Source organism: Stenella coeruleoalba (genome assembly GCF_951394435.1).
Source record: "Stenella coeruleoalba genome assembly, chromosome: 19".
Lineage (NCBI taxonomy): Eukaryota > Metazoa > Chordata > Mammalia > Artiodactyla > Delphinidae > Stenella > Stenella coeruleoalba.
The window spans coordinates 47,873,250-47,898,647 of NC_137165.1; the positions used below are offsets into that span (position 1 = coordinate 47,873,250).

Sequence of the window (25,398 nt, forward strand, 5' to 3'; positions counted from 1 at the left end):
TGAGTTTTTCAGAGTTCGTACCTGTGTTCATAAAGAGTCCAGTCGTTGCCATGCTATTTTCCATATTAAACACACATGACACTGATGTTGGTGTACCTTCAATTTTGCAATCGTTTTTCAACATACAAATGAGGGCAAAGAATGGCAGCACATTTTTACACATAAATATAAAAAACACTCAGGTTTGTTTTTCAGGCAAGCATGATTTTTAAAAGTCAATGTTTTCCTTCCGAAAGACGTGACTATTGCATATTTATCCTATCTAAGTCGGGACTTCATCATTTTCAACCAAAGTTCCTTGCATAACATCCAGAAGAAGGAAGAGGACAACATGATCTTCAGAAAATGTTATAATTCTTCAGAGAGAAAAAAGTCAGAATGAGCTTCTGGGTTCAAAAAGATGTAACATTTTAGATTTCATTTATTAAGGGCATTGTGAAGCCATTATATAACCATGCCCATGTAACTCTAATAGCCAACAATCTCGTTAGCTCTATTTTCAAGAGAGCCAAGGCAATAAAAAGAAGAGATATTAAAAGTTAACTACATAATACATTGGGGGAATGCAATTAACTTCATTTGGCCAAGCATGGGATACAAGGGAGGGGCAGAAGATGAGGCTGGGGGAAGTCTGTCCTGGAGGACTTTAAATGTCACACAAGGGACTTCCCTAGTGGCACAGTGGTAAGAATCCACCTGCCAATGCAGGGGACACGGGTTCGAGCCCTGGTCCGGGCAGATCCCACATGCCGCGGAGCAACTAAGCCCATGTGCCACAACTACTGAGCCTGCACTCTAGAGTCCGCAAGCCACAACTACTGAGCCCATCTGCCACAACTACTGAAGCCCGCGCACCTACAGCCCATGCTCCACAACAAGAGAAGCCACCGCAATGAGAAGCCTGCACACCGCAACCAGAGAAAGCCCGTGCGCAGCAACGAAGACCCAACGCAGTCAAAAATAAATAAATAAATAAATTTATTATTTTTTTTAAATGTCACACTGAAAGGCTTAGACTCACTGTAAAAGAGGGTGCGCTGACCCTAGGGATTCGGAGAAGAATGCGACATGGGTCTTGTTATTAAGAAACTTACAATCTATGGGCTTCCCTGGTGGCGCAGTGGTTGAGAGTCCGCCTACCGATGCAGGGGACATGGTTACGCGCCCCAGTCCGGGAATATCCCACATACCTCGGAGCGGCTGGGCCCGTGAGCCATGGCCGCTGGGCCTGCGCGTCCGGAGCCTGTGCTCCGCAACGGGAGAGGCCACAAGAGTGAGAGGCCCGTGTACCGCAAAAATAAATAAATAAATAAATAAATAAATTTAAGCACTTTATAAAGTGTTTTTCTCTGTCAATACTAAAAATATTCAGTAATTCTATAGTCGAACTAATGGGTCCAATTTGGGTGCTTTATTTTAAAAAGGTTTAAGTTTGATTCCCATATTTGGTTTATTATAGTCATGGGGAGTGTTTGCTAAAAAAACAAATTCTTGGGTTTCCCTGGTGGCGCAGTGGTTGAGAGTCCGCCTGCCGATGCAGGGGACACAGGTTCGTGCCCCGGTCCGGGAAGATCCCACATGCCGCGGAGCGGCTGGGCCCGTGAGCCATGGCCACTGAACCTGCGCGTCCGGAGCCTGTGCTCCGCAACGGGAGAGGCCACAACAGTGAGAGGCCCGCGTATCGCAAAAAACAAACAAACAAACAAAAAATAAATTCTTTATCCTCTCCTCAGAAGTACTGAATCAGGTCACGCCACCAAGTCATTCTTATATGCAGGTAGTTTAGAAAACACTGAATTCTCTTTCTGAATGATCTAGCCTCCAGCTTTGGCTTCACATTGGACAAAAGGAACAATAAATTTCATTCCCCCACTGTCATCTCTTTCTGTACCTACACTTTCAATTTCTCCTCCATCATTCTCGACTTCTCAAATACTCTGAAATTACATCCAGGAACCAACTAACTGCAGAGGAAAACTATAATGGAGAAACAATAGATAGGAACCAAAAAGAAATATGTAAACGGGAAACAATACAATAAAAGGGAAAAGAAATTTAAGTGAAAAGATAAATATTTGAGGAAATGGAATACCAGTACTTATTATCTTCCAATTTCTTCTCTTTCCCTAGGTCACGAGAGATCAGGAGCATAATTACAGGGATGCAAATGAGTGAGGAGTCATCAAGACTTTAGTATCTAGTTGAGTTGGAGGACTTGGTTAATTCCAGGCATCCTGGGGCTAACGTCAAGGTGAGGGGTGGGGGAGACCATAAACATTCAGTCTATATACCACTAGTCATAACATCAATTTGTTCCTGAGACTGAGTTGCCATTTCTCTTGGATTTGAGTTTCAGTTTCTTGAATACAGCAACTGATGAGCTACTCAAGTGCCCCTAGGGCTGGGGCATCTTGCCCATCTCTTCTTCCCCCAACCCTCACTCCTGCTTTGTAACTGACATCCTGTCCCTGAGTCCCACTCTGAGCTGGAGCACTTCCCCACATGCTTTTCTGATGCTGCTAGGCAGGCTTCCTTCACCCCCCAGCCACCTGCCTTCTAGAGGTCTTTCTTCACCTTCTCATGGCCATCCCTGTTGACACCCACCTATCTGGACCACACTGGTGGTCCAGCATAGAGCTGTTGTGTTTTCCAGGTGTAACTCCCTGTAATCACAAGCAGAGAGCATTTCCATCTCCTTCAATGTTCTGAGTACCATCTACCCAACTTTGTGTCAGCCAACCCTTCCACATGATGCTATAGGATGTGATAGGGTATGTTTCTCATCATCATGGACACAATTTTGTCTTAGCATAACTATAATATGCGGGTTCCAAGAAAGTGAAGCAGCTCTCCTCACCCCTTGATACCCTGATTCTGCCAACTGCTACACTATACTAGTCCCAGACCCTATGTAAGAGAGTAATAATAGGCTGGTGTGATGTTGCTTTAATGAACACACACCCTTATTCACTATTAGCAAAAGCTTCACCACCTCAACGAGCCAAAGATCTGTTTAAGCCTCACACTGATATTTACAAATTTAAAGAGATACTAACTGGATACTGGGTTCTCCGACTACTGGCCTTTTGCTTGCTTACAATAATTCTTGCTGGACTTCCCTGGTGGTGCAGTGGTTAAGAATCTGCCTGCCAATGCAGGGGACACGGGTTCAAGCCCTGGTCCAGGAAGATCCCACTTGTCGCAAAGCAACTAAGCCTGTGTGCCACAACTACTGAGCCTGTGCTCTAGAGCCCGCGAGCCACAATTACTGAGCCCGTGCGCCTAGAGCCCGTGCTCCACAACAAGAGAAGCCACCGCAATGAGAAGCCCGCGCACCTCAAGGAAGCGTAGCCCCCACTAGACAAACTAGAGAGAAGCCCGCGCGCAGCAACGAAGACCCAACTCAGCCATAAATAAATAAATAAAAAATTTTAAAATAATAATAATTCTTGCTAATAAAATAGTAGAAGCCTAAGAGGCAAATTTCACTTGCAAATACTACTTCTTTCCTTTCGGTAGTAACTATTCAAGGAGACACTAACAAAGAGAACGTTTAAAAGCTGAGTTTTCCTGGATATAAACTCTTATACATTGCTGATAGGAGCATAAATATTACAATCACTTTGGGAAACATGTGCATAACTCTACACCCCTAGTCATATTCCCTAGAAAGACACTCTCACATGTGGGTAATAAAAAACATGTTTAAGTATGTTCCCAGCAACAGTGTGTAGAAAAGCAAAACTCTGGGAACAACCCACTATGGGTCAAAGAATGAATTAAATACATTACGGCAGATTCATATAAAGCATACTCTACAGCCATAAAAGTGAATGAATTATATGCATCAATCTCAAGATCAAAATGTTCAGTAAAAAAGATCAAGCTTGGGCTTCCCTGGTGGCGCAGTGGTTGAGAGTCCGCCTGCCGATGCAGGGGACAGGGGTTCGTGCCCCGATCTGGGAAGATCCCACATGCCGCGGAGCAGCTGGGCCCGTGAGCCATGGCCGCTGAGCCTGCGCGTCCGGAGCCTGTGCTCCACAACGGGAGAAGCCATAACAGTGAGAGGCCCGCGTACCTCAAAAAAAATAAATAAATAAAAAGATCAAGCTCTGCAATACAATGGGGAAACACAGTCTTTTCAGAAATGATGTGGAATCTATGGCCATACCGCCCTTAATGTACCTGATCTCGTCTGATCTCGGAAGCTAAGCAGGGTCAGCCTGGTTAGTACTTGGATGGGAGACCAAATGTGAATACAAGGTACTGCAGGCTTTAAAAAAAAAAAAAAGTGGTGCTGGGAATTCCCTGGCGGTCAAGTAGTTAGAACTTGGCGCTTTCACTGCTGGGGCCTGGGTTCAGTCCCTGGTCGGGGAACTAAGATCTGCAAGCTGTGCAGCACAGCTAAAAAAAAAAAAAATGGTGCTAGGACAAAGTGGATATCCACATGCAAAAGAATAAATTTGGACCACTACCCGATACCATACTCAAAAATCTACTCAAAATGGACCAAAGACGTGAATGTAAGAGCTTAAGTGGTAAAACTCTTAGAAGAAAACATAAGTATAAATCTTTGTGGCACTGGATCATTGGCTTAGGGAACGATTTCTTAGATATTACACCAAAAGCAAAAGAAAAAGTACCTTGGACTTAATAAAAATTTAAAACTGTTGTGCTTCAAAGGACACTATCAAGAAAGTGAAACAAGAGCCCACAGAATGTGAGAAAATTTGTGCAAATCATGTTATCTGATAAGGGTCTAACATCCAAAATACAGAAAGAACTCTTAGAACCCAACAATAAAAAGACACATAACTTGAATAGAAATTTCTCCAAAGATAGAGAAATAGCTAATAAGCACATGAAAAGATGTCCAACATTATGATTGTCATTAAGGAAATGCAAATCAAAACCATGCTGAGATCCTACTGCACACCCACTAAGGATGACTAGAATCAAAAAGACAGAAAGTAACAAGTATTGGCTAGGATGCAGAGAATCTAGAACACTAATACACAGCTAGTAGGAATATAAAACAGTGCATCAACTGTGGAAAACATTCTGGCAGTTCCTCAATAAGTTAAACAGAATTTCCATACAACCCAGTAATTCCACCTTTAGGTATATATCCAACAGAAGTGAAAGTTGTTCAAACAAAAGCCCAGACACGAATATTCATAGCAGCATTATTCATAATAGCCCAACAGTGGAAACAATTGATAACAACTGATAACTGTATGAACACAATGTGATATATCCATACAATGAAATATTATTCGGCCATAAAAAAGAATGAAGTACTGATTCATGCTACATGGATGAATCTTGAAAACACTATGCTAAGGGAAAGAAGCTGACACAGAAAACCATATATTGTATGATTCCATCTATATGAAATATCTGGAATACGGAAACCCATAAATATAGAAAGTAGATCAATGGTTGCCAAGGGCTAGGCAAAGTGGGGAGTGAGGGGTGACTGACAATGGGGACAGGATTTCTTTCCGAGTGATAGAAATGTTCTAGAATAAGAAAGCGGTGATGGTTGCACAATCTTGTGAATATACTAAAACCAGTGATCTGTATACTTATTTAAAAGAATGAACTTTATGTTATGTGAATTATATCTCAATACAAAAAGTTAATAGAAAAGAACCCAGCAAGCTGTTGAAGACTACCTCCTCTGGGATGCCACATGTATAGAGAGCCTGGGATCACTGGGGGCATGTACAGTGTTCAATGAACTTGTATCATTCTACTTATTAAGCTGGGCAATAGGTTCGTGGGTGTATTGCTTCATATCTATTCAATATTCAATAAAAAAACAAAACATTTACAAGAGCAATAAATATACTTTTCTTTCTGTTTTTCAAACCACAATCAACACAAAAATTGGATTTGAATTTAAATGACCATAAGTTGGTAGTCAACCTTAACTAAGCAACCTCAGTGTGCAAAATACCATTACAGAAAATTATGGGGAGTTAAAATAGAGGCAATGACAATCACAACCCTCCAAGGAACTTATAAACTAAAGCATGAGCGGCCACCAGCTCCAGAAAGCCATAAACCAGCTTCCTCATGGAATAATTTCAGCAAAGGTTTTGACAGTCCCAGCACCAGCTATTATTAAAGAATCCATTTCATACAATTTCATACATAACAATTTCATACAATTAAAATATCAATATATTTTACTTTGAGAGCTTCAAATTTTTATTCTGAAAAGTTGTTTCCTCTCCCTTTTATAAATCTGCTTTTAAGGACTTGGGATAAGGTGGAATTAGACCATAGGAAATTGTAAGGAACTTGTTTATGAGGCTTGTTCTTCACTTGAAGTTATATATATATATATATATATATATATTTTTTATGGTACGCGGGCCTCTCACTGTTGTGGCCTCTCCCGTTGCGGAGCACAGGCTCCAGACGCGCAGGCTCAGCGGCCATGGCTCACGGGCCCAGCCGCTCCGCGGCATGTGGGATCTTCCCGGACGGGGGCACGAACCCGTATCCCCTGCATCGGCAGGCGGACTCTCAACCACTGCGCCACCAGGGAAGCCCGAAGTAATATATTTTTAAAGCCCCGACTTAAATGATATCTTTAGATTATCACACATTCTCATCTAGACTCTATTAGTTTCTGAATATTCATATAATGACATCTTGAAGTGCCTTTTTTGCAAGATACGGTCTAGATAAACAGACAAGCTTTCTAAAAACAATTAAGGTTACCCTCAAGATTTATAATCGCTGTAGGTCATCGAAAATTGTATCTATGTTTCCAGTTTTACCAAAGATCGGCAAAAGCAAATAGTTTTAACTTGAACACTCTTTTTCCACTAAGGAAATCAATATTTTTATTTTATATCACAGTTTCTGGGATATATACTCTAGAAATGTATCATTCCAGTAATTAATTCAGGAACATATATCCATTTTAGAATCAACTGTCTAAATTAATACAAGTAACTTGATGATGAATGAATGTCAACTTCTCTTTGGCTGTGGAAAGCAATGGTGTTGGAGAAAGCAAATGGAAATTTGTAGCCAAAGAGCCCTGGATTGGAATCCAAATCTGCCACTGATTCTCTGACATCTGTAAAATGAAGATATTAGGATCCACCTTGGAGGATGACTGCAAAGATGAAATGAGATAATTAACACAGTGATCCTGCCACACTAGAATGTTCCACAAACATTTGCCCTCTGTGTTTTCCCCTTTCTTGTGAAAAAGCAAAGCCTTCTTAAGTAAATGTCCACATAGAGAAATATATAATTTTAATTAAACATTTAGGCACTAAAAAAAAAAATCGGCTTCGCCATTTACTGAATTTTCTCCTCTGCATGGTAAATTATAATCTTGGTTAAACTGTTTCAAAAAAATTTCATGAGAACCTTATTTTTAAAATTAAAACTAATGAGGAAGTGGAGAATCATCCATTCTTAAGCTTATTAATATAACTGAAGGCTTCATCTCTCTACCCAAGTGCTTACTGGTTTCTGCAACCAAGGTGAGCAGCTATGACCTATATTTTAGGATTTGGATTGGACTGAAAAGTCGCTGTGTTGTTGGATGAAGACAGAAAGGCATGCTTATCACACCTAGCACTAAATTAAGAGGAGTAGCTAATACGGTAAATAACAAAAGCAAGAACCAAAACCGTTTTGTCAAACTTGAAATCAGCAGATGCCATTCATCACATTTACATTTCAAAGTCCTACGGTAATGGTTGTTATCACTCTAAGGCTGCTTGTTGTTGTAGGCCTCAGACACACCGGATGGAGACACTTAGCTTTGCCCGAAGAATCACGTGGATAAGACGAAGGTGAACTGATAACCGTGTCAGCCAGCAGTCTGATGCAGCTTCCAAAAATGACAATGCTAATACTAAAGCATCAACATAGCATAAGGTGCTGAAGTAACAGTTCCCATATTTTCAGTACTGGTCCTCCGATAATATCTTGAGCCCAACCTGGCCCACACCTCTTTTTGTACGGCCCACGAGCTAGCTATGCGTGGGTTGAAAAAAGGCAAAAGGATAATATTTCATGACATTTGAAAATTATATGAAATTCAAATTTCAGGGTCCATAAATAAAATTTTACCAGACACAGCCATGCCCATTCATTTACGTATTGTCTCCTCCTGATTTCATGTCGCAAGGTCAGAGTTGAGTTGTTGCAATCTTATAGCCTGCAATTCTAAAATATTTCTATCTGGCCTTTTTACAGAAAAAGCTTACTGACCCTTGCTCTAGAGCACCGCATTCAATATTTTTGAAAGGGCAATAACAGAGGAGGTCCAACAGATTGGGGAGGGAGTCTGAAACCATTTCCTAAGGCGAATTGTTAAGGGAATTGTGGATATTAAGCCAGCAAAAGAGAAAACCAAAGGACAACATTATAGTTTTCTCTAAATATTTAAAGAGCCAGCATGTGGAAGTGGCTTGTGTTTGTGTCACCATAGACAGGAAAATGAAAGTTCTAGGGAGGCAGACATCAATTAAACATAAGAGAGCATCTTCTGGGAATCCCCTGGTGGTTCAGTGGTTAGGACTCCCCAGTTCCTCTGCTGGTGGCCTGGGTTTGATCCCTGGTCAGGGAACTAAGATCCCACAAGCCGCTCAGCCAAAAAAAAAAGCATCTTCTAACACATCAAAGTGGACAATCATAGATGTTATATCACAGAAGAGCAAGCACCCTGCCATGCTGGTATTTAAGCTAAAAGGCAAGATGATTGCCATGCGAGATTATTATAGAAGATTCTTACAGTGGGTAGGAAGCTGAACTGGTTTAACACTCAGGTTCTCTCTAAATTTTATCTCCAAAGAAAATGATCATAAATAACAGGTGACAGCTTAATGACAGGTCAATGGAAACAATTTCTATTACCACATTCACTAAGGATTATACTTACAGGGAAATATATATACCTATATGTATGTGTATACATATATGTGTGTAGGTACATATATATGCAAGTGGCATATTAAAAAGAGGTTTATTTAAATAAAGAGCACAGGAGGTACAAAAAGAAGCACAGTAAAAACAAGAAGGGTTATTTTTAGGAGGAGGGTTCCAACTACAGAAAATAAGGAAAGGACGTCCACTGCTAAATAAAATGAGCTGGAATCTTGCCTTGTGTTACTACAGGAAATCAGCTTGGTGCTGCTTGAAAAAGGGGAATAGTCTATATATATTTAAAATGGAAAGAGGAAGAATGCGTTAAGAAAAAAAAAAGAATGTGCTCAAATACAAAATACAGTAAAGGGCACAGTCGGGTGATTTACTTGCACTGGACTTCATAAAATAGTTTTACAAACAACTTCACAAAGCACAGCCACCTGTTAAGCTGTTATTTTGGCCTATCTATTTCCAATGGTAACCTTCACACCCAAGCAAGAGACATACCACCATAGCAACATAAACATCACGGTGTTGGAGAATAAAATTTTAGGAAGCAATTTATAGCTTCTGCAGGGCTGGAAATAAACTAATCCTTAAGCATGTGTTACTATGACATAACGTTCCCACAGGACAAACTCAGATCCTCTGGACACCTCAGGATTCCTTCCCACGGGGCATTTGGAAAGTACAGACTCCAAAAATGAATATTGTACTAGATGGACTTCTAAAATAAAGGTATTTAAAGGTGTGAGACCGTGTGATTTCATGCACAGCTCAGGGAATGCATGATTACCAGGTATTCACACAGCATCCACACTTGGACAATTATCACTGTCCCTTACATTTGCTGAATGGGCTTGTATGTCATGTGATCAGCCCCTCATGGAGGCAAAAAGAAGGGTACTGGAATACTACTCAGCCATAAAAAAGAATGAAAATTTGACATTTGCAGCAACATGGATGGACTTGGAGGGCATTATGCTAAGTGAAATAAGTCAGACAGAGAAAGACAAATACTGTATGATATCACTTATATGTGGAATCTAAAAATACAACAAACTAGTGAATATAACAAAAAAGAAGCAGACTCACAGATATAGAGAACAAACTAGTGGTTACCAGTGGGGAGAGGGAAGCGGGGAGGGGAAATATAGGGGTGGGGGAGTGGGAGGTACAAACCACTGGATATAAGATAGGCTCAAGGATGTATTGTACGACACGGGGAATATAGCCAATATTTTGTAATAACTATAAATAACTGTAACCTTTAAACTTGTATGAGAAATAAAAAATTTAAAAAGAGGGGTATTGAAAGTTGAGGAAACTGAGGCACAAGAAAATCCAGTCTTCCTAAATCAATTCATGGCTATCAATCAGCAAGGCCTCACCATACTGCACCACCCTAAGCCAGAAACCTCGAGTTAGGGCAATATAGGTACTTTAGCTCCAGGAGATAAAATGCCAAGGAAAGGGTGGAGGAAAATGAAAGGAAAATCATGTTTGAAAGTGATGAGGCCTCTTTTCAGGCATGATACTCCCCGTGAGAGGTGGGCTGATTACCAGGACTTAAAAGATGAACTTTGTAAGGTACGGCTGATTTGCCATTCAAAAAGACCCAACCAACGGGAAAGAAAGCTGATCACCCAGCTTTAAGATGAGACACACCCAAAAGGTGTGTCGTGGGGTGGCATGTGGCAGGGCCGAGTGAGTCTGCATCCGGGTGAACAGGTTCTACCTCATCTGGGGATCTGAGAGACACCAAGGCAAATCCTGAGCCCAGTGGTCACAAACATAGGCCTGGGCTCCATCCCAGAAGCACAGTCCATTAGCCCTGGCCACCATTTCTAACTGCTTCTTTTTCCTTTGCTCTTGAGTATTCTCAAAGATAGAGGCCTGCAAGACCCGTGCGCAGTTCCTTCTCCAGATCCACAGAAGAGACTGTCCAAAGGCCAGGACAACACTGAATGCAGCCGTTCTGCAGATGAAAAACAGATGAATCTATGATGAAGCTTCCTATGATGCCAGGGATTTGGCTGTTTTTGATATGAGAACCATTCCTGAACCCCTTTAAAAAATAAGATGGTTGGGCTTCCCTGGTGGTGCAGTGGTTGAGAGCCCGCCTACCGATGCAGGGGACGCGGGTTCGTGCCCCAGTCCGCGAAGATCCCACATGCCGCGGAGCGGCTTGGCCCGTGAGCCATGGCCGCTGAGCCTGCGCGTCCGGAGCCTATGTTCCACAATGGGAGAGGCCACAACAGTGTGAGGCCCGTGTACCGCAAAAAAAAAAAAAAAAAAAAGATGGTTTCTGACAGATATAACCAACATTAAAACAAACAAACAAACAAAAACCTCCTAAAAGAGCTAAGGCAGAAGGCTGAACACTATGTAAATAATGGCTAATTTTAAATATACTTGACCCTTTTGGAAGTGTGTTTCTTGAAAAGGCTTTAGGGGGTTATTCCATTTGGACAACTAATAGCCTAATTACTATTTTTTAAGAAAACAATAACCAAACTCCTTTTCAGCCAGTCTTGGCAAGAAATCTCTAAGAACACCCATCTCTGCAGCACTATATGTCATAGTGCTGAAAAAAACATAATTACAGTCAGCTGCATCCAAGTTTCCATCAGACACAATCCCAAAGAGGTGAACTATTGAAGCCTGAATCTAAAGGTTTTTCATTTTGAGCACGATGCCTCTTTATGAGCAACAAAAACACAACATCCAAAAAAGAAGCATTCGTCATAGCCTTCAATAGTCCAGGATTCGGGTCTCCAGTGTACACAGTACAGTCTGTACCCCAATGATTAAAGACAATTCTAGTTACCAAACTCTTTGCACTTGGGGGGGGATTAAATAACTCTATTTCGTATCTTTAAACCTGTCTCATTGAGCAAAAGAACCATCTATTTTCACAGCATTTTTCAAGCATTGAGAAAACCACTTTTATCCACCATGTCACTTTAATGGAGGCTGAAATAGCCCAAAATGATGATAAATGTTAGGTGACATGAATGGCTTTATTTGTCTTTTCATCGGCTCCAGCATCTTCATCATCATTATTTCAGGTCAGGGTAAACTCAGCAAAATTTTCCTGATGAAGGCCCATGTCAAGAGGGTACAAACCACAGGGAACTCACACATCTCAGAAGACATGTCCAGGGATTCAAATACAAACTTTAGTGATAACCCCTGTCTTCAGAACTACCTGTCCATACAAGGAGGTGATTACAAGTCTTGTTTTCTTAAACATCTATCCAGTGTTGTTTTTCTATTTGGTTAAACTGCTAATTACTACTTTAACAAGAGTGTTGTTTTCTGTGACTTTGTTTTGCAGATGTCTACTATTTCGGGTGCATTAGAGATTAAACAGACATCTGTAAGGTGGCCCAGGCACACTGGAAAGTTCTCAGACTGGAGACCAACATTTTTCTACAACCCACTACTTTCTTGGACAGTGCAGGACACAAACTGCTCCTTGAGAGCGGCAGGACTATAATCCTAAAAAATCTAATGAAATCCAGGTTGTTGGCTAGTGAGTTGAAAACTCTACCTACAGACATCACTAAGAGAATTGACAACAATGAAAATGTTGCAAAGTTAACTTGTTAATAAGCCATCATAATAATAAATTAGTTTTTTCTCCTGAGTTAAATATTTATCAAATCCTAAAAAAAAAAAAAAAAAAAGCTAACATTTTAACTGTACTTCTTTATTTAGAAAAAGAGTCCAATTGATGTCTGTTTCCACCTGGTACAGGAATAAAGCATTATCATTAATCAAATATTCTGTCTTCTACTTTAATTGAAGAACACTTGTCAGTGACAACGTTGTTGGAAATACTTCTAAAATGCACTGGTACTTCTTCCTGTCTTAGTAAGTATTCCAAGCAAAAATGCACTTTTTGTCTTAAATGACAATATAGTAGGACTCCTGAATTAAAACTGTCAGGCACTCCAGCTGTTGCTACAAAGGTATAGGTCACTAAATTGAGTCATTAATGCCACCCAAAATATGGATACAGGTCCATCTTGTCATTTTCCTCCTTTGAAAGAAGGCAGAATTCAGAAAATATTTCTAGTTACCTTCTGTTAATTCAAGTTTTATTAAGTTTGCTTCAGGAAATGATGTATGAGTTTAATGATAAAGTAATATAACCAATGCTTTAAAGGAAAGAAAAAAATGCTGACCAGACACCTAGAACAGAAAACTCATAGAATGTAGAATGGTGGTTGCCATGGGCTGCAGGGAGGTGGATAGGGAGTTATTGTTTATGGGTACAGAGTTTCAGTTTTACAAGATGAAAAGAGTTCTGAAGATGGATGGTGGTGATGGCTGGCCAAAAATGTGAATGCCCTTCATGTCACCGAATTCTACACTTAAAAAATAGTTAAGAACTTCCTTGGTGGCTCAGTAGTTAAGAACCCGCCTGCCAATTCAGGGGACACAGATTTGATCCCTGGTCTGGGAAGATCCCACATGCCGCGGGGCAACTAAGCCCGTGTGCCACAACTACTGAGCCCTCGTGCCACAACTACTGAAGACCGTGCACCTAGAGCCTGTGCTCCACAACAAGAGAAGCCACCGCAATGAGAAGCCCGTGCACCGCACAAAAAGTAGCAGCTAGAGAAAGCCCACGTGCAGCAACGAAGACCCAACACAGCCAAAACTAACTAAATAAATAAATAAAATAAAATAAAAATTAAAAATAATAAGTTTAAGAAAAATAGTTACGGGGACTTCCCTGGCGGTCCAGACTCTACACTTCCCCTGCAGGGGGCGAGGGTTCGATCCCTGGTCAGGGAACTAAGATCCCGCGTGCCGCGCAGTGTGGGAAGAAAACCAAAAAGTTGAGATGGCAATTTTATGTAATATGTTTTACCATAATTTTTTAAAAATTATTTTAAAAAACTGACCTGAATTACACATCCAATTAAGTGTTCTCCCCTTCAAATAGTTCATTTTAGGGCATTACATGTTTATTTCCATAGTGTTGACACAGAGCAAAACATCTCTGAATCTCTGCCGTAAAATTTAAGACAGGTTTGTTTGGATTTTTTTCATTGTTTTGAACATTCCTGATAACGGTAAATGTCTTTGGAGGACAATTTTTAATTTTAAAAAAGCCTTTTATAGCTCCATTTTCAGAATAATAATCTTATCAAGTTAAAAATTTTATTTTAGCCCACATGAGGTGTGACTCTACAGGAGCAATATGAACTTGTGCATGTGGTTTGTAAACTGCCTGTGAGGCAATGCTAGTAAAGGTGAGACACAAGTTTCCAAGGAGCCGCCTTCTCAGCAGGAAGGGAAAGTACACAGTGCTGACTAATACATTTTGATCATTTTTCATACCCTCCAGTTTGCTTACCTCCATGTGAAAGAGGTTTAAGTTTTCAACGAAATGTGCCAGAAACATGGTGTCACTTGTCTGTTCCCATTGTTATTTCCAGATACTAATTTTCAGAAACCTACAGGTGCTTATCAGTGAACATCTCGGCTAAAGATGTCTATGAAAGCCAAAGGCTGTCACTGCCATTAAAAGGAATAATTTCTCAAAGTGTAGGGGTGGTTCTCTTTTTAGAGCATGAACTACAAAACTTCTTTTCAAAGAGGAGTATGATTCATTTATCAAAGTTAAACTGAGGAACGTCACTTGGTTTAATACTTGAATAAAACTGATTCTTCAGTAGGAGATAAAGCTTATGGACCACTCTCTTAGCTTAACTGGAACAGAAGAACTACCTCCCCCCAACTATTTCCTTTGATAATCCTGAACAAGTTATTTAATCTTTAAGGGGTGTGTGTGTGTGTGTGTGTGTGTGTGTGTGTGTGTGTGTATTGGGATAGAACTAAATAATCTCTAATGCTCCTTCCAGCTTTGGGATTCTAGGGAAGGCAGAACTGGGAAAGCAAAGAGCCTGGGCTCGGAAGTCTGACCAGCATGGGCATGAATCCAGGTCTACCATTGAATAGCCATGCAAGCACCTGTGATCCACATCTGTAAAATGGGATGCTAATATGCAACTCACAGGACCATTACAAGGATTAAATAAACAAGAAAGCGCTGGACAAATGTAATTTCTCTTTGCCTCCTTTGCATGCGGAATGTGACTGCTTGCAATCCAAGCATACAAAACAGAAACTGAATTTTTAAAACTCTTACTTTCCAAGCAGGTTTCATGGGATGCGTCGCTGAGGCACATAGTGCTATTTTATTATGTACAGAAAAGCAAAGTGAGGACTTCCCTGGTGGCGCAGTGGTTAAGAATCCACCTGCCAATGCAGGGGACATGGGTTCAAGCCCTGATCTGGGAAGATCCCACATGCCGTGGAACAACTAAGCCCGTGCGCCACAACTACTGAGCCTGTGCTCTAGAGCCCGTGAGCCACAACTACTGAGCCCATGTGCCACAATTACTGAAGCCCGCGCACCTAGAGCCGGTGCTCTGCAGCAAGAGAAGCCACCGCAGTGAGAAGCCCGTGCACCGCAGCCCCTGCTCGCTGCAACTAGAGAAAGCCTGCGCACAGCAAAAAAGACCCAAAGCAGCCCAAAAAAAAAAATAAATAAATTTATTGTTTAAAAAAGAGAGAATCAGGGCAAGCAACTTTCACAATCTGTGTAAGACACGAAGACAGAGATGGCTCAGGTAAGCATAATGAACAGTGTAACCCTGCACTTCCTAGGGACTATTCAGTCCTCCACGATACCTTTCAGGAAGCGTGGGCACAGTAATTATTAAAAGGTCCTACACCATTTCTATAAACGGTCAATGCCAGTTGGAAACACTCTTGCCAGAGAGCCAAGAGATAAGTGAAACTTGGTCGTTTTAAGAATAAATAAATAAATAAATAAATAAATAAATAAATCCCACCATGACGGTTAAAACTAGAAAATATTGGAGAGTTTTGGGGAACTCCTAATCCAGCAAATAAGACCTAATGCATTTGAAGGCTTCAATCACTTAATTATATTAGCATCCAAGTTCATGGTGACTTCTCTAACCCCAGCTGACAAATTTTCTTCTGAATAAATACACAGATCAGTTAATTGGGGTATAAAAATACACAAACTAATGCTCAGAAACATCTGGATCTGACCTTAATACGGCAAATATAATCAGACCTAAGTGGTGTGTGTGTGTAGCTGACATGGGACAGGGCGCAGTCTTTGGAGATTAGTTGCTTAGATTAGGTGCTTAAGCAACATTATTACAGGTTGTCATCAAATTACATTTGTTTGGCCAATCTCACTTCTCTAGGTGATTCATCCTGGGAAAGAAACAACACCCTAAAGATTGTCAGATTAATTCTAAAGAAATTAAAGGATGATGATGTTTTTTCTTTGCTTGGGAACAATAGGAATTCTAGAAGGCCGTGCTTCACCCAAACTTAAAAGAAGCAAAAAAAAAAAGAAAGATTAAAAAAAAGTGAAGAACCACTGGATAAATCTGATCAAGAACTTACATTAGCTACTTGTTTAGGTGGATAAGTCGACTTCCACTAAAGTCTAAAAAGGAGTTTTAAGAGCTGGCCCCTTTGTCAGAGTGCTGGGAAATGAAAGAATGACTCACTTTATACTTGATGTCAAAATCTTGGTGAGCACTGGCTTTCGTGTTTCTAAATCAACAAACAGCATTGTATAATGTTGCTCAGGCCATAAGCCAGGAAGTGGCCAGTGACCCTATACTCCTTTCTCTGTCACGGGTAAAGCTAGTGGCCAAGACAGTGTGTCCTGGGCACAGGGGGGGGTTCCTTCTAACTCTGTGTCATCCTGGGAGACTTGCCCAGCCTAATGCGGCGTGATTTTGCCATCCTAGACAGAGACTATTGACACACAGTTTAAATAGTCATTTAGTCTATTTTATAATGAAGCCTGTGATAGAAAGTCTCAAGGACATCTGCCAGAGATGAATAAAGCAGAGGACTCAACTCCCATGTAGAATCATCTCCTCCAGAACACATATTCCAGGATTCATTCTGCCAACACATCATTTCCCACTCAATGTGCAGAGAAAGCAGAGGACTGCACCTGGAACCACAGCCAGAAAGGTCACCAGGTACTTACTGTTCCTTCCATTAATGATGGCTGGTGCCAGCCTCTGTCCCCGATTAGGGGTGGGGAGGGGGGCTGTTCCTGAAGATTGTGAAATCTGTCAATGAATGTCCGTCCCCCCGCTCCACCGCCTGGTACCCTAAAGCCCTGTAGCTGTTCCAAGTTGTGATTATGTTTTTTCTGCTAAGTATCAAATTCTGACCTAAACTGTGGTCATTCTAGTCCAAATCTGGCAGATTTTTTTTTTCCCACACTGCTGCAGAAGAGAACAACCTCCTTTGGAAAGCTGTCTAAATTCAGGACAATCAGAGTCATCTTCTTGAGAACAGGGACCATAACTTTTCAGTGTTCGTACTCATAATTCAATTTCCGTGCTTTCTGTCAATGGCTCTCTCTCTGAACATAGATGTCTATTCTGCTGGAAAAATCCATAGATACCTCTTAAAAAAAAAAAACACAGCTTTATTGAGATGTATTTTACATACCAACTCAATGGTTTTTAATATTTTTACACAGAGTTGTGCAACCATCACCATAATCTATCTTAAGATCGCAAGGAAACTTCTCCAATGTTCTCTGGACTGTAAGCTCTAAGAGGGTAGGGATCATGTCTGCCTTGTTTGCTGCTCCATCCCTGGCACCAGGTCTAGCACCTGGCCTAGCACCTGGCACAGAGTAAGAGTTCAGTAAGTATTTGTGATAAACACTTTCATGCTGCCCCAGGGCCAGCCTGAACCTTCCAGATCCCTAAGTTTCCTAGATACGAGAAATAACTACTTCTTTCCTCCAACAGAAACTTTCAATTCAGCTCATCTCCCTACGGTAAGCAGAATGATCCCTGAGGTTCCCAGTGTGCACACCCTGTATATGTACAATTCCTTCACCTTGAATGGGGGTGGGCCTAATCAGACCATTCTTTTTGAAAAAGAGTAGAGGTCAGAGACAAGTCAGAGGTTCAAAGTTGGAGCAAATGCTTTCCTGTTGGCCAAGGGGCAAACGGCCACATTGTGGCGAGGGCCACATGGCAGGAAATAGCAGGTGGCCTCTAAGAGCTGGCCCCTAGCTGATGGCCAGCAAGAAAGGGGAGACTTAGTCCTACAGCCACAAGGAATTGAATTCTGCCAACAACCACGTGAACTTGGAAGAGTACTCCAAGCTCCAGAAGAACATGGAGCTGCTAAGTTTGTGAAAATTTCTTATATAACAATAGATATTGAATATACTCCTCCAGGAATCTGGAGGAAGGCAGACTGATTACATTAACTCCCAGGAGTGAATGGCCTCAAACTTCTCAGAGGTACTGCTGTGGAATTTTAAAATGAGGAGGTTTTTAATAAAAAAGAATCTCTAGTTTGCAAAATTTCAAGAGGTATAAAGCTTAAGTGAAAAACTTAAACAGTGTGAAGGAAAACATCTAGGGACAGCTTTCCTAAAAGGTTCCTATTTTTCTCAGCTTCTTCTCATCCATTCATTCAGCAAGCATTTACTGTGTGCCAGACCCAAGGTTTAAGCACTAGAGCTGCCCTATCCAATATGGCAGCCACCAGCCACATGTGACCCTTGAACCCTGCAAAGTGGCCAATGGGAATTGAAATGTGCTAGCACAGGGAACTCTTCTCCATATTCTGTAATAACCTAAAAGAAAACAATTTGAAAAAGAAAAGATACATGTATATGTATAACTGAATCACTTTGCTATATACCTGAAACTAACACAACATTGTTAATCAACTATGCTCCAATATAAAAAAAAATTTAATAAAAAAAAAAAGAAATGTGCTGCAAATGGAAAATACACACTGGATTTCAAAGACTTCGTATGAAAGAAAAAATAAGTTAAAAGATCTTGTTAGTGTTTTCTTATGTGGATTACACGTTGAAAAGATAGTGATGGAGATGGATGACAAACAAGTAAATAAGTACAGATTAAGATAAATGCAAAAGGAGGGGAGGGATAAATTGGGAGACTGGGATTGACATATACACACTACTGTGTATAAAATAGATAGCTAATAAGAACCTACTGTATAGCACAGGGAACTCTACTCAGTACTCTGTAATGACCTATATGGGGATAGAATCTTAAAAAGAGAGTATATATGTATATGTATAACTGATTCACTTTGCTGTACAGCAGAAACTAACACACCATTGGAAATCAACTATACTCCAATAAAAATTTTTTAAAAAGATAAATGCTATGAAGGAAATAAGTGCAAAGATAGAGAATAATAGGGGAAAACTATTTTATATGGAGTGGTCAGGAAAGATGTCGCTGAGGAGTTAACATATCCACTTATAAACCTGCAAGACTGCTATTAACTCTCAAGTTTTAACACATGACAGCACCAGGGGCTGGGGAGCTTGAGAGGACTGACAAAGGCAGTTGGTCAGCTGCAGGGCTATCACGTTGCACCGTTCCGTTTGGGTTCCATGTAAATGGCGCCCCCTGGAGGTGTGCACCCCGAGATCCTGTTTGTATGAATTGCTTCTAAGTTTTCATAAGATACTTCTTTCAAACTTTACATTTTCCAGATACAATTTGTTTTCCAGTTTTAATAGTTATAACACACTTCAACTTCATCTGCCATGTAGCCTACAAAAAATCTCTACTTGGGAATACAACAAAATTCCTGATTTCAAGCATGAGACACAGGGCAGGCAGCTGGCAGTCTGCAACCTGAAATTCTTTTTTCCGTCTCCCAGCGATTTGCTAAATTTTGTCTCCCAGCAATTTGCTAAAGATTTGTAAAACCTTCCTGACTTCTTGCTACAAATCAGCTGGTTTCTGTATTTGTCTTCTTCTCTGAACAGAGGCAGACACGTTTGCTAGTTTTCAAAAAAGTTTTCAGAGTTACTTGACCATACAGACCTCCAGGCGACAGAAAGCAGGCCAGAATCCACAGAGGCCAGCCAGGGCAGCTGCGCCCTCACTGAGGCGGCCAAAGCAATGAACCTCGACGTACTTTTCCAGTAATCGCTGCCCCTGAAAAACACACTTACTGCCTGTCACTGTGCACACACTTTTATATTTAAAAAAACAAAACAAAACATCTTTGTGAACCCTCTGCCCTACACACACACACACACACACACACGCACACTTCCCTGATTGACACTGGGGCAAGGAAGAGATCTTAAAGAGGTTAAGTGTTGAAAATAGATTATTTTTTTAAAAAAAAACTACCTATAAAAAATAGTATTCTCCATTCACCAAAATGAGAGCCTTTCTGAAAGGAAGATGCCTCACTTTCCCTGAATATCAGTTATAGTCAATCAGATACAGTGTTTTGAAGTTGATTTTTAAGGGCCTTGGGAATTCACCCCCTGCCTTTGTAATGAAAAGCAAAAGTTAATTACTACCCACTTTTAACTAGGGTTTTGTTAACAATAGTGTTTTTGTTTTTTTTTTCTCCCAAGGCCTAGAATCTGTTTCATGTGACAGGCATTCACACCCAAATCACAGGGAAAATGCAGTGTCCTTTCTCCACAAAGTCACTTTCACTGACCAGCCAGGAAGACAGCATCTGCTCCTCCTTGTCTGTTCTATTAGTGGTGAAAGGTTTGCACTGATCCATTAACCCGCCCCCCACTTCCCGGGTGCCCCTCACGACCAAGAAGGGAGCTTTGGGAGACAGCTGGGCAGCAATGAGCAACACTGTTCCCTGATGACTGTGAAACAGGCCAGAGAAGCTAACGGGATCACCCAGAGATCACTCACAACCCCAGCCTTTGTCCCTCCCAACTAAGCTAACAATTAGGAAAAACAAAAGTCAAAATAGTGCTCATTCTTAAAAAAAAAAATTCCAAAATTATGTTTATGAGGAACCCTGGAGCAGGTCTATGAGATTAATCCAAGGAGTCTTTTCTCCTTTACATTCAAGGATATCACTTTGTACCGAAAACAAAGTGTTGATGAAAATATCAAATTTAAAACCTCTTTCCTGGCCTTCCCTGGTGGCACAGTGGTTAAGAATCTGCCTGCCAATGCAGGGGACACAAAGGTTGGAGCCCTGGTCCGGGAATATCCCACATGCCTCAGAGCAACTAGCCTGTGCGTCACAACTACTGAGCCTGCGCTCTAGAGCCCGTGAGCCACAACTACTGAGCCCACACGTCACAACTACTGAAGCCCATGCACCTAGAGCCCATGCTCTGCAACAAGAGAAGCCACCGCAATGAAAAGCCTGCGCACCGCAACGAAGAGTAGGCCCCGCTCGCCGCAACTAGAGAAAGCCTGCGCGCAGCAGCAAAGACCAAACGCAGCCAAAAAATAAATAAATAAATTTATATATGAAAAAAACCCTCTTTCCTTAAAGAATTTCTGTCCCAATAGGTTTGCAGATGCATTTCATGAAAATGCTTTAAAACGGAGCAAAAAGGAACACTGTTGGGCATTTTGGCATCTTCATTTATGTCATTCCAGAGATGGCATCACCCCATCCCAAATCTGTTCTCAGAAATGTGCGCAAGAAAATTCTCTGGGGACTCAGGGGGGCCTGAATAAAGTGCGCTGGCTCCCTGCCAGGACAAAGAATAAAATAATATTCTGTTAAAAAGTTGGGTTTTTTTTTTTCTTTTCTCTCTCTTTCTTCTTTTCTTGGAGGGGAGTGTTTCTGTTTTCCATCGTGCGTCAAATCCCTGAAGATCGGGCTTCCCTGGTGGCACAGCGGTTGAGAGTTCACTTGCCGATGCAGGGGACACGGGTTCGTGCCCCGGTCTGGGAAGATCCCACGTGCCGCAGAGCGGCTGGGCCCGTGAGCCATGGCCGCTGAGCCTGCGTGTCCGGAGCCTGTGCTCCACAACAGAAGAGGCCACAACAGTGAGAGGCCCGCGTACAGCAAAAAAAAAAAAAAATCCCTGAAGATCACAAGTAAATCCCAGACATTAATGTTGATGCAGTCAGAAAAGGAAGTATTAAACACCAAAGCAAGCAATGAAGTTGAAAAGATTCCCACCTTAGATCATACTGGGCTGTGCTCAGCTCTTGGAAGATGCTTATCTTACCGATAAGGACCTGCCAGGGAGGAGTGATCAGACTGTGCTCCACGGAGCCCTGAAGATGCAGTTTGGGACCAGGATGCTGGGACCAGTGGCAGCACCAAGGAGTGGCTTAGGAGGGAAGGGCCTTGAACTCCACCATAATCTGCATTGAGCCACACATCCAAAAGCTACCCCCCCAAAAAAATACAATCTAAGGAAAACCAGTGGACTTGTTATACAAGAGCAGCTTCAAAGAGAGGCTCCTGGCCACCTTTAGGGGCAGCTGACAACCCCTAAAATTCCCCTAAGAAGACAAGGTCAGAGTCTCCAACCCACCTTCCAACTAGAGACTGATTTAGTCTCCTGCTTTGCACATTCGGCTTAGGGATATTTCCTTCCAACAAGGAATCCCAGCAAAAGAGCTTTGCCCCGGGTTCTGGCCTAGACCTTGCCCTTGGCTATGAGATGGGCAACTAACTGCACCTTCTATAGCTCTAGTCTTCTCCTCCACAAAGTGAAATGCTTCAACTCTAGACCATCTCTAATGGTCCTTCCAAGTCTGAAATTCTAGAATCTATATCACCAAATGTTTCAAATGAAGACAATGACAACTGTCTCTTCATAGGCAACTATTGGCCCCCAGGGACCTTTGTTGTTTAGAACTTTCCAATGGGCTTATATTTAGTTCAGAGACAACAACATTGAAAATAAATGAGGAGACTATTCCAATGAAGTGGGGTTTTTTAAATTAAAATAAATCCATGGGGGCTTCCCTTGTGGCACAGTGGTTGAGAGTCCGCCTGCCGATGCAGGGGACATGGGTTCGTGCCCCGGTCCGGGAGGATCCCACATGCTGCGGAGCGGCTGGGCCCGTGAGCCATGGCTGCTGAGCCTGTGCATCTGGAGCCTGTGCTCCACAACGGGAAACGCCACAGCTGTGAGAGGCCCGCGTACCGCAAAAAATAATAATAATAAAAAAAATAAATCCATGGGATGTTACTTATAATTCTTTACTCTGATATGAATGTCTGAAAAACAAAACACCAACACTGATCTAGACTGTAATTCAGCTTTACTTGCTTTATCTCCCAGACCTGTTCTTCTTTCCTGGAACTAAGGAATATTTTATGAGTTAAAATAAGGCGAGAGAAATAGTAGAAACTAGCACACTCTATACCAAATCAAAAGGTCTTTGATTTTTCATTTAGTTGATAGTGCTGACTTTTTCTGTTTTCAAGAATTTTTTTTTTTTCTAGATTAAACATGAGTAACGGGCAAGCAGAGTAAGGAGAAACAAATACTAATGGTTTTACCATGGTTCTGGCTTGGCTATTAACTAGTTGTGTGGCCTGGCGCACATTACTTAACCTTTCTGAATCTCTGTTCACTCATCTGCAAAATGTGGATAACACACCAGTCTCCCTTACACTCCCCTCCAAGAAGAGTTAAACTAGATAAGACCAGGGAAAAAGAATAGACATACAGTGTTGGTCCTTTTGATGACTCTCCAAAACAAGGGCATTTGTCTCGTTTTTAAAAGTATGGACATTGCTACTAATTAACTGTGGTTGTCAGAACAGGGACAAATCCTAGAAGTTTCATGTAGGCTGAATCAGGCCCAGAGCAAATCAAGAGTTGTAGCAAAAGTGAGGTTTCTAAAAGTCTACTAAAGTGGATGGTAGTTGTCTTCTTTGAAGATAATGCCTTCCCAGTTTTCAGAGTTAAGGTTGGGAGGACACAGTGCTAAGATGGATGGTGGATTGTGGGGTTCACTACCAGTCAGACTCTAGGGGTCTAACCTCTGGCAAGCTGGGCCTCGCGTCCTCATCCATCATCTGACTTGGTTAATCTGAATCCTTCCGCTTTGAAACCCTGCTCAATCTAAACTGCCCCTCTGCTTCACTAACAAAGAAGAAAACTACTTCCGAATATGACCTTACAGACACTGAATCATGCTTTGGTCCAAATGAATTACACATTAATTAAGTTATAATTATACATTATATTACAGGCCGAGTCTCATTTCATTTGCCAATCAAGAAAGGAAGGGTCTCCACCTATACCACTCAAATATGATTACTTCTCCCCAAAGTTGTAGTTATTTCAGTACAAAAATAAATGTGGAGAAAGAGCAGTGTCTGAGGGTTCAAGAAAGCCTGAGGAGGGAAAATAACAGAATAAAGAGATTTTGTAGGTAGTACAGAAGATTCTAGAGCTGGTTACTTTCTTGACTATCACCTGCAATGGGGGGCATTTCATGCAGTACCAGCATTGCCCCTAGATCCCAAACTCCTCTCAATAAATAAAGGCATTAGGAGGAGATGGAGTGGAAGCAGACACACCTCCAAGCTGAACTACTCCAGCTCATCTGCTCAGGGGTGAGAAGATCTCGATAACCTTTTCTAGAAAAACTCCGGTTAACCAGTTTCATTCATTTGCCTCTCCCATCGTCCACATAGCATTGTGTGCTGCTTTTCCACGTGATTTACACGGTCTGCCTACCCACATGGCATCCCTCCTTCAAGAACTTGCTCAAATGTTATCTCCTCCAAAGCCAACGAACTGCACCGCTCGGTTGATCATTGGGGTGGGGGCTGATCTCTTTGGCAGCCAGCGTCCCTAGAATACATTTTGTAAACTCGGAACCATACTTTGATCTTGCCTTGGATTGTACTTGGCTCTTCCTTAACACTTGCTCCAGACAACAAATGTAGACAAGTCCCCACCTTTTTCTCTCCCGAAGCACCTCGCCCCTTCCCCAAATAGTGGCTCAGTAACATGTCTGACAGATTAAGTGCACTGTATTTAAACATAAACACGGTTTGGGTCGCTGGTGTCATGTGTGTTGCCACACCAAACCACACTGGTAAGTTTCAAATTGCCTTGATTGGCTTCAAGCTCCCACGATGTCCCTGGACAAGCGCTAAGCAATTGTGAAATCACCAAAGATAAGGAGGCAGAGCGGGAATAAAGGAAAGCCGGGGCCTGAATAATCCTCACTGAGTCATCGTTTCCTGAAAGATCGAGCTTGAGGCTTGGGGTGGGGGAAGGGGGTGGGGAGGGAGGGGTTCGGGAGAAAGGAACCTGAGCAGCGCGCGGAGGACGAGCCCAGGACAAGCACCCTCCCCTCGCCCTGAAGCTGCGGGACCCGGGAACCCGGACCGGGCCCGCACCCACGTGCTGGAGCGCCCCCCTGTGGCCGCTCCGCAGCCCCCGCCGTTCCCCGCTCGCCCGCAGAGAGCTCTCCCCACGGCCCAAGAAACAAGACAAGCAGAAAGTTTCCGACCCAGGCGGTTAGAGAAAGGTCGAAGCCAGGTCCGGGGGCCTCGAAGCGCGGGCGTGGCGGGAGAGGCGCCCAGTTTGGCGGCGATGGCAAGGGGTCCGAGCCCAAACGGACCCCCCGAGGGTTCCGAGGTGCCCCGAGGCGGGGCCCGGGCCCTCCAAATCCC

At 42.1% G+C, this 25,398-nt stretch overlaps 1 protein-coding gene across 3 annotated transcripts in view; it reads right to left on the reverse strand.

The window, feature by feature from the left end:
• The window catches only part of PITPNC1 (phosphatidylinositol transfer protein cytoplasmic 1), a 256,232-nt gene that overhangs the window by 229,490 nt on the left and 1,344 nt on the right, over positions 1–25,398 (reverse strand). The window lies entirely within an intron of this gene.